We start from the raw sequence: 12080 nt of genomic DNA on the forward strand, positions 1-12080 counted from the left end.
TGGTTTCACTTGAGAGCTGCAGCCCCATTTGCTAATTCCTCTGGAATTTCTGGCAGCGGCGCCGCTCGCTGCTCGCCTGCGCTGCCAACGTCTTCCTCACCGGGTAAAGCCGCGGGGGGAGCTTTGGGAGGGTTTGAAACCACCCCGGTCCACAGGCCTTCCCAAACCTCCTTCCACGGAGTTCCTGGGGCAGCTGGGCCGGGAAAATTGTGCTGGGTGGGACGGAGGGGATGTCCCTGTCCTCCCCCTACCCCGCAGGGACACCCATGTGCTCCCCCCACCCCGAATCTCCCGTGCCTGAGCGCGAACTCCTTCTCCCACGTTTCCCATGGCTGAACTGGCAATTATCTCCCTGTGGAATTCGCTTTCCACCTCTGCTTTACAGTCCCCGACACCACGTGTGCCCGGGATGGCTGTTCCTCTGCCCGGAACGAAAATAAAACAAACATTCAGATTAAATGGAGCATTAAAGGAAGATCAGGCCGGTCTTAATGTGCCATTAGGAACGATCAGGGCTGACTCTGCTGTTATTGCTTCGTTCGCAGGTGGCCTTTCCTCGCCCTTGGAAGCCGGGTTGGGAGCAGGGGACCATCCCCGCGTCCTCCGTGGGGACAGAGCTCCAGGCTCAGCTTGCCAAGGAAGGCCCAAGCTCCTGAGCAGGGCCCAGCACCCCGGGGAAGCAGCCAGGTGAGTGAGTGAGTGCAATAAAGCCACTAAATTGGAAAAGAGATTGCAATTCCTGCTGCTCCCTGCAAGCCTGCGGAGGGGGAGCGGCCTCTCGGGCGCTGGAGCAACAAGTCGGGAAAGACTCAGGTTCCTTTCTTTCTGCAATTCCCTCTCCAGCCCCCCCCAGCCCCCAACTCTGCAATTCCCGGAGCACTAAGGCAGGGCTGCATCCCGGCCGGGGCAGCAGAATAGCCGGGCTTGTTTGCTCTTTAGGGCTGTGCATGAATAAAACATTCCGGGAGCACAGGCTCCTTTTGTCTGGCCCTAGCCGGGCGCTCGGGGGTTTGCCATGTGCGCGCAGCTCGGAGGATGAGATTTTAATGGGAAAATGCCTCTGACCGAAATAAAGGACCGATTGTTCTGTCCCTGTCCTTCCCCGGCCGGGGGAAGCTTCCTCCAGGCCACCCTCCTTGTGCTGCTGGGGTCGAAGCATCCTTCATCCCAAAGTCCCCCCAGGGGAGACGGAGCTGCTGGAGCTGCTGGAGAGGCAGAAAAAGCGGCTCAGGTGCCCACCTGTATCCTCGGGGTCCTCCCCCTGCCCCCCACCCCAAACCCTCCAGGCTTCTGCTGAGAAAAGTCTGCTGAGAAGTGAGTCACAGGCAGAATAACAGAAATTTGGGATATTTCAGAAGGTTAAAGGGGTCAGAGGAGCCCACCCGGAGCTCTGCCTGCATCCCAGAGAGGGCTCCAGCCTGGGCCAGGCCTCAGCTCCTGAGCATCCTCTGGGAGAGCCGCGGGTGCAGGGTCAAAATGGGGAAAATTCCCCCAAAAGAAACGGGTTTGCTGGAAAACCTCAGCTCGTCCTGGGGGAGCAGCAGAAGGAGGGGGAGCAGAGGAGCCTCCCTGCCCTCACCTGGTTGCCCCAACCCAGAAATCGAGGAGCAAATATCTCCCCCAACCCCCCAACCCCGAGCAGCACTGCAGGAGCCAGGGAAGCATCACCTCCCAGAGCAATAAGGCCAATTATTATGAATAATAATTAATGATAATGATACCAATAATAAACCACCAGCGCTCTGGAGCCTGATGGAGCGGATTCTGCAGCCACAGAGTTGTCCACCCCCTCCCCCCCTGATGTCCCCGTGTCCCACCCCCGGTGCAGAGCTGGGGCCAGGCAGGGTCATTTCCCGGTGGCCCCGGGACTTTGTCACCGTGTCCCCAAGCCTCGGGCACCGTTCCTCACCCCACAGCCACTGCTCGGGGTTCCCAGCTGGGCTGCGGGTGCCTTAAAAAGGTTTATTTGGGAATAACGAAGGCTCTAAAATGTTGCCAAACAGGTGATCAGGATGCTTTTTTACCTCTAACCTTTCCTGTCCGCGGCTGCAGGAAAAGCGGGTGAAAAAAAAACCCCCAAAAATTACTGAAAGGTCTGATTTTTTTTTTTTTTTCCCCCCTGAAGAAACAGCAACAACTTTGATGGCACCAAATTAGCGACAAAATGTTCCTTCCAAACAGGCGGTTTATAATTGCAGACGAGGTTGGTTGGTTGGTTGTTTTTTTGGGTTGGTTTGGGGTTTTTTTTTTAATTATTATTTTTAATTATTTTTTTTTTTTAAATTCCCAGCCAAGTGTGATTTCAGCAGCTCTGCTGAAAGCATCCCACCCCCCACCAGTCCCCCCTTCCCGGGCCGGCACATTCGCCCCGTCTGGCAGCCGGGATGTGCTTATATAGGGCTGGATTTTGGGGGAGGAGCGGGGAGGAGCAGAGCTCCCGGTCCTGGCAGGGATGAGGGGGGGAAAAGCGGGTGCTGGCCGGGTGCCTCCCGAGCCACCGGGGAGAGGAGAAGCTGCGGGAGGGGCGGGCGTGTGAGCCTGGATTGCTCGCTACAGGCGTGTTGGCTCCGCGTGTGTAAAAACAATAATTAAACGTCAGATGTGGGAGGATTATTAAAGGTTTTATGGCATCTAATCCCTTTTTTTTTTTTTTTTTTTTTTTTCCTCCTCTCTCCCTAACCTTTCTGTAGGCTGGAATCTGAGGCTAGAGCAATAAAAATGCAAACTACACCCAGATTAATTCCCTGCACCATTATTTTCCCCTCCCCGGCCCATGCCCTCGGTGGTCACGGGGCTGTGGGAGCCGGGACGGGCACGGCTGCTGGGAGGGGCTGGGGGGGGGGCCAGGGGGATGCTGTGGCTACAGCCCCTCCAGCTTCGGTAGCCTAGGGCCGAGGGTGATGGGCAGAGAGATGGGGCTGGGGACTGAGCTGAGCAGTCCCTCTCCCACCCAATTAAAGAACTGAGCGGCGGCGCCTTTCGCAGTTCAAAGCCAGGAGATTTTTTTAAATTTTTTTTTTTTTTAATTTTTTTTTTTTTTTTTTAAATTCTCTCCTCCTTCAGCATGGCTTATCTCCATGAAATTAGTAATTGGCATTTCTCTCTGAAGCCGGGTAAGCGCCAGCAGCCGGTAACACCCACGCCACACTCCGTTCTCGCCCAGAGGCCCCGCAGCCAAAGCAGAGGCTAATAAAAATAATAACAAGGAATTAAAAAAAAAAAAAAAAAAGGCAGAAAGTGCTGAAATCAGATTTTACTTTCCCTTTTGCCTTCCCGGGTGTTTTGGTGTTTTTTTGTTTTTTTTTTTTTTTGTCTGTTTCTTCTTTTTTTTTTTTTTCTTTTTTTTCCAGGCTTACGAAGCAGCGTCAGGAGGGGCGGGAGAGGGCGTGGGGCAAGTTTCGGGCACCCTTCGGCGGGTGCACGGTGGGGAGAGCAGGGGGGGTGACTCAGGGTGCTGCCTTCCCCACCAGCCCTGCTCCAGACGCCTCTTTACCCAACCCCGTTTCATCTCCAGAGCACCCCGGGGGCAGCCGCAGCCTCCCCCGGAGCTCCCTGCTTGTCTGGCACGTCAGGGCGGCAACCCCCCCCCTCCCTCCCCCGACAAAACAGGTTTTGGCTGATGATTTCCAGCCTGCTCATTAACTTTGGGTTTCTTCTGGTTGACTTCATTAATTTTTTTTAAATTTTTTTTTTTTCTGCCGATGCCAGCTCACCCTGCCCTTGGAGAAGCACGGGATGGTTTGGGTTGGAAGGGAACCATTTATTCTCACCCCCCTGCCAGGGGCAAGGACACCTCTCATTACACCAGGTACATTGTGGGAGGTTTCTTCTTAACACCGAGTGTAAATCCACCCTCCATCCCACCCATCACTCCTTGTCCTGGGTGGGCTGGCTGTCTCTGGGTGATCCTGAGGCCCAAACCAACCTCCTTTGGGGTTTTTCTGGCAGTGCTGTCCCGTGGGGGTCTGGAAATGTCCAGTTTTGAACTCCTCAACATGAAAAGGACATGGAGCTGCTCGAGGAGGTCCCAGGGAGATGCTGGGAGGGACAGCAGCAGACAAGTTGTGTTCCAGGACCCCCCCACACCCCATCTGATTTAACACCCGTGTTTTGCTGCTTGTTTCACCTGGATTTCGCCTCAAACTGCCCAGCTGGCCCAGGCTGCCCCATCCCTGGCAGTGCTGAAGGTTGGGTGGGGTTTGGAGCACCCTGGGCTGGTGGGAGGGGTCCCTGCCCATGGTGGGGGGGGTGGTGCTGGGTGGGTTTTTAAGATCCCTCGAACCCAAACCACGTTGGGGCAGCTGAGAACATCATTTCGGGGCCGTTCCCGGGCAGGGTGTGCCGGCGGCTCACCGAGGGTTGTGGCAGATCCTTATCCTGAGGAGCAGAACCAAACCTCCCCGAACCATCCAGCGGGCTGCCCGCGGCGGGTGAGCTGTGTTCCCATCCCCCGGCACATCCCTCCCAGCCCCCCGGAGCTGGGGCTGTGGGGCACACCCGGGCCCCACGGTTATCAGTGTGGGAGATCCGAGCCCCACGCCCCGACCTGCTGGAGCTTCCCCAGCTCTTCCTCCGGCCCCATTGCCAGCTCCTTCCCCAGGGCCCAGTTGGGTGCCCCAGTCCAGCCGCAGAGGCACTGGGACAGGGTGGGGGGAGTGGTGTTACGAAGGGGGGGATGGAGCCGTGGGGAGGGGGCTTTGGCTGTGTGTCCCCCCCTCTCCCAGCCCACTGCAGGCACCCAGTTCTGCTCCCGGGCTGGTGATTCACGCTGCTCCCCAGCACAGCTCCCGGAGCGGGTTAATTACCTTAATGAATATAAATGGCAGTGTGAATGAGAGCAAGCTGTGGCTTCCAGCCCAGCAGGAACCAGCGCCCCATTTACTCCGGACTGACCCGCTCCAGACACTCGGGGGGGTGGTTGCGTACGGGGGGGTCCTGGGGCAGCACCCGCAGACCCACCGGACCAGACCGGACCCCCTCCCCATGCTGAGCGCCCTTCCCTGCCCCCAGCCAGGGCACCAAGCTCCTGCCACCCAAGGGCAGTGGCTGGAGGAGCCCTTAGCAATTTGGGGTTAATTCAGAGGATTCCTGGGCCACGGGCATACACGGGGTGGTTTAAATCAAATCTGGGGGGAGGGGGGGGTTAGACCCAGGCTGAACTCTCGGGGCTCCCAACAGTGCTGCTGGAGCACCCCAGCACCCTCCAGCACCCTCCAGCATCCACCCCACCTTCTCACAAGAGGCAGGTGCCAGCGAATCGCTGTCGTTTTGGTCTTCATTTTTAATATTTCTTATTTCAGCCGAGCCCAAAAGCACAAAAATTGCTAGGAATCGATTTTTGGGCATCCCCATTGAGATGGGTCATATTTGCCCAGCTTTTAATGCCTGGTGTCTCCAGCTCTCCCTTCCATCATCCCATTACACGGATGACAAGCAGGCCAGAGCCACGGAGGAGAAACAAATTACCTAATAAATCAAGCACCTAGGATATAAAGTGGACAGTGTTATTAGGCTGCTACCGAGAGGGGCTGTAATGGAGAGGGATGGATCCAAGCCGAAATGGTGGGGAGAGGGGTCTGATGTCTGCTTCCCACACCAACCCCCCACTTCCCGGGATGCTCCATGGGCCCCGTGCCTGCTCTCTAATATTTATTTCACAGAAAGGCTCCATGAAGGAAGCTCCCGGGCACGCTGATGGAGGTTAATGGGGCTGGGGCTGGTAGGGGTGGTTTTATTCTCTTCTCCCTCCCTTTGAATCCTCCTTGCAAGTTCTCCTGGCTTTTCAGGAGCGATTCAGCAGGGTTAGGAGGGAGCCCGCTCCAAGCCCTCAGTTCTCTGCGGCCTTCGTTTGCAGAGGGCTGATCTCATTGTGGGAATATAATTAGCAACTACAATGCCATAATTATGCACCACTTAACTTCTTGGCTTTAATATCTCTGCGAGCCCAGCCGGAGAGCGAGCGAGCGAGCGGGAGCCCCGGTGCTCCGCCGTGGGGGGAAATAATCCGAGGAAGGCGGCATTTCCAAGGCAGGGGGGGTCATTCCTGGCGTGGGGCTCAAGCTGCCCTCTCCCAGAGCAATTCCCATTGTTTTCTGTGAGAACGGAGCGGGGCTGCGGGAGGGAACCGGCCCTCGGCCCCCCGGCCCCGCCGGGGCAATAGGCAGAGGAACAAAAGAGGGCTGCAGGAAGGAAATGCTTCAGAACCTTCCAAAAGGCTCCCTCTCGGCAGAAGAAAACGCTTTTGATTTTTATCACTTTTGTTCTTTTAAAATAACCTACCCTTAACCTTCTGGTGCTTCCCTTTCTGGGACAGGGAGATAGAGCTCCTGGCTGCTGCTGGCCAAGCCTTGGCTTTCTCTTTTTTGTGTCCTTAGGTCCTGGTGGGCTCTCCCTTCACCTACACCAAAATTCCCCCCGCTTTAGCAGCCGCTTGGGGATCCCCATGGCCCCCCGAGGTGATGCCAAGCCCCGGGGAGCTGCAGCTTTCCCTGGGATAGCTCCCATGGGCGAGGGGCTGGGTGTCCCTGGAAGCTCAGCCTGGCCAGCAGCCTCCCCGTCATTCATCTCCTCGAGAGCCTCCCCGCAACTCATTATTCCGGATGAATTAAATTGTTTGTAATTGATAAATTATGCAAAAAAAAAAAAAAAAAAAAAAAAACCAAACAAAACCACCGCCTGCCAATTCTGAAATGTCGAGGTGATATCAACCCACCCAGGGGGGGACTCGTTCTAATTTTATCTCAGCCTTGCCTTGTGCTTGCTGCGTGTTGTATTGATTTAACAAGGCTCCCGGGAATTCGGGTGATTTCCTCATTTTATCCTCTAGATGAAATGAACCAGATTTGGATACAATGAGAGGAATACTTTGTCCTCTTCGGGAAGCTCAGCAGCCAAGTGTCCTCTGGCCTGGAGCGTCGGGGGGACCTGGGGTCACCCCAAGGCATCTCTCCATCACCTTGGTCACTCCGGGATGCTCCACATGTTTTTCCTGCTTTGATCCTCCAGCAGAGCAGGAAATGTGAGGAAAATAGCCCTGTTTTTCCTACCTAGGATAGTTGCTGAGGTGATTCCAGGGTGCTGTTAACAGGAGTGGTGACATTAGTACTAAAAAGAAGCCCAGGAGAGGATTAAGGCTGCATTTTTTCCATGCTTGTTCGATTCTGGATGATAAGAGGGGGGAAGAACTCGATTCCTGTATCGGTTGCATCTTTGCAATCTCCGCCCCAGAAATTGTCATTCCAGTGAATTCCAGGTCCCCTCCAGCCTGACCCCGGGCTGAGGGCAGGAGATCCCAGACTATTATCATTCCCCAAAGCATCCTCTGCTGCCCCATGCAACTGCATTCCGCCAAGAATCACCCAGACCCACCCTTTCCCCGCCTCCTCTTATCAGATAACCGGGACAATTAGGAGATCGTGACCATAAATAACCCAGATTATGCAAGAAAAAAAAACAAAACAAAACAAACCCAAACACCCAACACCTGTGGTGTGGGTAATGCGTCCTGATGCACTGGATCCAAAAGTCTGGGAGAGGGTTTTGGGTTCTGGCAGTGGCTCCGAGCTGGGAGTTGGAGGAGATGGGTGGGTCAGAAGATAATAAAGCCCCTGGATCTCTGGTGTCTCTGCGGTTCCATCTCCTCAGGGCTGGAGTTTTGTAGCTCTTTACCAGAACTGGGGGAAAACCCAGAGATCTGCACTGGAGCTCAGCCCGTGTGGGGGGGGGGGGGGGGAACACGGCTCCCAAGCCCGGTCAAAGCCCCGTGGTTCTGCCGGAGGGGAGAGGCCGGGAGGGAGGGAAGAGCTCGACAGATTTATTTTTTTTGTTCTGGTCGGGAGGGGAAAGACTGAGGAGCCAGCACGTGCATTGCCGTGCAGGAATTCTGCATAACTTGTCTGTGCATATGGTACAGCAGCCCCGAGGCAGCCAAAATAAAATTTAAATTATTTATTTAATTATTTAAATCCCGGGTTTTACATTAATATGCATGTTTTCCCTTTGCAGCTAGGAGCAGCTCTTCCTCCCCCTCCCTCCTCCCCTTAAAACCTCAGGGCTTCTACCCGGCCTCTTGTCCATTGCCATCTCCCCAGGAATATCTAAAAACACATCTTTGGGGGTTTATTTGGCTGTTGAGAAGGGGGCTGTGGGGTTGGCTGCCTGGCTAGGAAAGTCCCTGGAGCTTCAGGAGGGTCTGAACACGGGAGGGGGGGATGCTGAGTCCCCCTCCCCAGGGAACCAGGGGCTCCTGGCCCCACGTATGGGTGGGATGGTGGACATGGGACCCCTGTGTCTGCCATGCCCTGTGCCCCCCCCCCCCCAATTCTTCTCCCTTTAGGACCCTATTGATCCCTCCTCCCAGCACTGACCCTCTGAGGGATCAAAAATTGCCAGGTTCCAGGAGTAGCTTCACCCAGAATGAGACCTTGTGGTGTCCAACAAATATTATTAGAAAAGGGAAAGATCACAATTATGTCAATTACGGAATGGGTGAGTGGGCCTGAGGAAAAAAAAGGTATTTTTCTTCCTAATTGCTGCACTCACTGTGATTGTTTGTGTCACATCCTAAAGCAGAGGGGAGGTAGCACTTGGTTTGGGTTATGGGGTGTAGGGAGAGCACATTGGGCTGGGCTGCACGAAGGCAAGAGCATTAATTTAAAAAAGAGAGGAAAAAAAATAAACCAGGCCTCTCGTTACCCATCAGGAGGATATTGGGATCCTCCTGGCAGTCACAGGCAGGAGCAATCCCTCAGCACTTTGGTCCTTTTTGGGGTTTTTTTTTTTAATTCCATGGTAAATCAAATTTTTTGTGATCCCACTTTAAGGATCCCCGGGAGAAATTTCAGGGTGGGGGAAGCTGGGAGCAGGGAAGGGGAGGGGTGGTTTGTTTCCTCCTCACCTGGTATAAAAGGCACTGGTCTGGGGGCTGCTGAGCCTGGAGGGGGTCTGGGAATCTGCCTTCTGGAAACTTCTTCCAGGAGTTGACTGGGGGGGAATCCCAGGCTGGAATTCTGGTGGCCACGGGACAGCCCCAGGGGTGGCTGTGCTGCCACATCCCCTTCCAGGGGGGGGTGATTGAGGTGTGATGGAGCCAGCAGTGCAGGGAGGTTTGTGTTGGGGTGCTCTGGAGTCCCAGGGCAGCAGGACCAGCTCCTGGGGAGCCCTCCAGGAAATTCTGGTGAGTTCCCTGCAGGTTCCTGGTGAGTTCCCTGCAGGTTCCTGGTGAGTTCCCTGCAGGTTCCTGGTGAGTTCCCTGCAGCTCCTGGTGGGTTCTCTGCTCTGTGCTGCCCCAGCCATGGGGGCAAAGAGTCCCCCCGAGCCCGGGGTGGTTTTGTGTTCCCTTCCCAGGCCCAGGCCGGGCTGTGCCGGGGTTGGTCGGATGGTTTCGGTGATGGGGAGGTGACTCAGGACCTCATCACACTGTGGCCAGGCTGCTCCAGCTGGGCTGGCTCCCTGCCCAGTGACACAGCCACAGCAGCCTCGGCTGGAAAGCCAGGACTTCAGTGAGAGGCTTTGGGATTTGGTTTGGGGTTTGTGTTTTTTTTTTTTTTCTTTCTTTTTTTTTTTTTTTTTTTCCTTTTCCTCTCCTCTTTTTCCTCTCCTCTTCTTCCTCTCCTCTTTTTCCTCTCTCTTTTTCCTCTCCTCTTTTTCCTCTCCTCTTTTTCCTCTCCTCTTTTTCCTCTCCTCTTTTTCCTCTCCTCTTTTTCCTCTCCTCTTTTTCCTCTCCTCTTTTTCCTCTCCTCTTTTTCCTCTCCTCTTTTTCCTCTCCTCTTTTTCCTCTCCTCTTTTTCCTCTCCTCTTTTCCTCTCCTCTTTTTCCTCTCCTCTTTTTCCTCTCCTCTTTTTCCTCTCCTCTTTTTCCTCTCCTCTTTTTCCTCTCCTCTTTTTCCTCTCCTCTTTTTCCTCTCCTCTTTTTCCTCTCCTCTTTTTCCTCTCCTCTTTTTCCTCTCCTCTTTTTCCTCTCCTCTTTTTCCTCTCCTCTTTTTCCTCTCCTCTTTTTCCTCTCCTCTTTTTCCTCTCCTCTTTTTCCTCTCCTCTTTTTCCTCTCCTCTTTTTCCTCTCCTCTTTTTCCTCTCCTCTTTTTCCTCTCCTCTTTTTCCTCTCCTCTTTTTCCTCTCCTCTTTTTCCTCTCCTCTTTTTCCTCTCCTCTTTTTCCTCTCCTCTTTGCCCAGCCCTGGTGTCAGGGGGAGGGGGTGGCCTTGTCCCTGTGTCCCTGCCCATCCCCAGGCCCCCTGCCCAACCTCCCCGCAGCTGCTTTTGCAGCACATTTACCGGGGCCGTGCTGGGTTGCTGGGAAGAAACTCTTCTCAAATCCTCATCGCTTTGATTCCCAGGAAAAGAAAGGAGCCGGCTGGGTTAAACGCCTCCCTTCTGATGTGCTGGTTTGTTATTTCGCTTTCAAGAAAAATAAATCCCCCCCTCGGCGTGTTTACAGTGCTGGTTCGGTGCTGCAAACACCGGGGCTGAAGTGGAGGGAAAGGCATTTCCCGGAGGAAAGCGGGAACAGGCTGGGAAGCTGCCGGAATGTCCCCGCGGGAAGGAAACCTCGGGGGGAGGCTGGAGCTCTGCTCCCCCAGCCCCTCGGGGCTTCCCTCCTTCCCTGCCTGACCCCTCAGCCCCAAACCTGGGGTTATTCCCCTCCTTCCCTGCCTGACCCCTCAGCCCCAAACCTGGGGTTATTCCCCTCCTTCCCTGCCTGACCCCTCGGCCCCAAACCTGGGGTTATTTCCTTCCTTCCCTGCCTGACCTCTCAGCCCCAAACCTGGGTTTTTTTCCCCACTCTCCTCTCAAGCTGCAGCATCGCTCAGCATCCCCCAGACCCAGAGTTGGGCTGGGGGGGGCCCTGCCCCTCATCTCCCCTCCCCAGGCTGCCCCCAGCCCACCTGCCCACAGGAGGGTTAAAAACCTTCATTTTGCCCGCATCCCATCTTTATTCGCCTCCCCCTTGGCCCCCTCCCCTCTCCCCGGGCTGCGGGAAGTGGCGGGCGGGCCCCACGCCGCCTCCTGTCCCCGCAAACCAGGGGGACACCCCACGGCGGGATGGGGGGGTGGGCAGCAGACCCTCATCTCCAAACCTTTCCCTCTGGTGCTCTTTGAATTCCCCCCGATCCTTTTCCCCATCCCGCACACCCGCAGAGCCCGGGCAGGGGGGTTGCGGACAGGGGGATTGCGGGGCAGGGGTTGCGGGGCAGGGTGTGCGGGGCCCTCCTGGCAGCAAGGCTGATGATGCCGTCGTCCTCGGAGGGGTGAGGGTTGTTTTTCTTCCCCGGGGCTTGTGCGTGGATGCGCCGACATCTCCTGACAGGATAATCTCCTGCCTGGTGTCATCATGATGGAAACGAGCCGTAAATCTTCCCTTGATGTCGTCTGGGTGCGGGGTGGCTTCCCTCCCCCCCTTTCCTCCCTCCCTCCCTCCCCGGAACGGCAGCCGTGAGAAATGGGGTGAAACAACACGATTAACATGCTGCAAAACACTGATTTTTGGGGAAGAATCCGGGGCCGGGAGCGGCTCTGCCCAGCTCCCTGCCCCGCGTCCTCCCCGCAGCTCCGGGCCGTGGATGCTCTCGCCGCATCATCCCAAATCCCAAATCCTCGGGGTTTTATCCCCCTTCCTCTGGCCGAGCTGCCACTCAGCAGGGAGGGGAGAAGCCTGCGAGGTCAGGGATGCCGCTCACCGCGGAAAGTTGCTCTTTGGGTGTTTTCCGCCGGGTTTTGCTGACCCGCAAACACCTTTGCGGGCTGCTGGTCCCAGAGCTGTCATTTTCCCCCTGAATCCCGAGCATCCCACCAGTGCTGGGAGTTCCCGCTCCTCCCCAGCAGCCTTTTCATCCTGGGGAATTTTTTTTTTCTTTATTATTATTATCTTTTTTCTTTTTTTTTTTCCCCTTCTCGTTCTGACATCTCCGGCTCTCTTGTGAAATGCAAATTAATTAGATTCTAATTACTCGCTGTGTGCTGTTTCTGTTTCACTCTCTTGTTAGGTTAGTCTAACATCTCTGTTGTCAGCTGCGCGGGGTGTGTGTTCAGCCCATTAAAAGTGCTCCTGGTTCCGCGGGAGACAGGCGGAGCAAAGCAGCTCCCCCA

At 55.4% G+C, this 12080-nt stretch overlaps 1 long non-coding RNA gene across 5 annotated transcripts in view; it reads left to right on the forward strand.

Annotated features, from left to right (window-relative positions):
- The first annotated feature begins 269 nt into the window (after positions 1 to 269).
- Positions 270 to 12080, forward strand: part of LOC139800703 (uncharacterized) — a 16000-nt gene continuing 4189 nt past the window's right edge. The window contains exons 1-4 of one of the 5 annotated variants that reach the window (XR_011727883.1): positions 270 to 687; positions 2126 to 2203; positions 3709 to 3808; positions 8005 to 8026. This is a non-coding gene — a long non-coding RNA (uncharacterized lncRNA). Of the gene's footprint in view, positions 688 to 2125; positions 2204 to 2690; positions 3306 to 3708; positions 4041 to 5300; positions 5495 to 8004; positions 8027 to 12080 lie in introns of those variants that run through there. The other 4 variants (XR_011727884.1, XR_011727887.1, XR_011727885.1 and 1 more) reach the window with 4 other exon arrangements.

This window comes from Heliangelus exortis, chromosome 11 (assembly GCF_036169615.1).
Source record: "Heliangelus exortis chromosome 11, bHelExo1.hap1, whole genome shotgun sequence".
In the NCBI taxonomy this organism is placed as follows: domain Eukaryota; kingdom Metazoa; phylum Chordata; class Aves; order Apodiformes; family Trochilidae; genus Heliangelus; species Heliangelus exortis.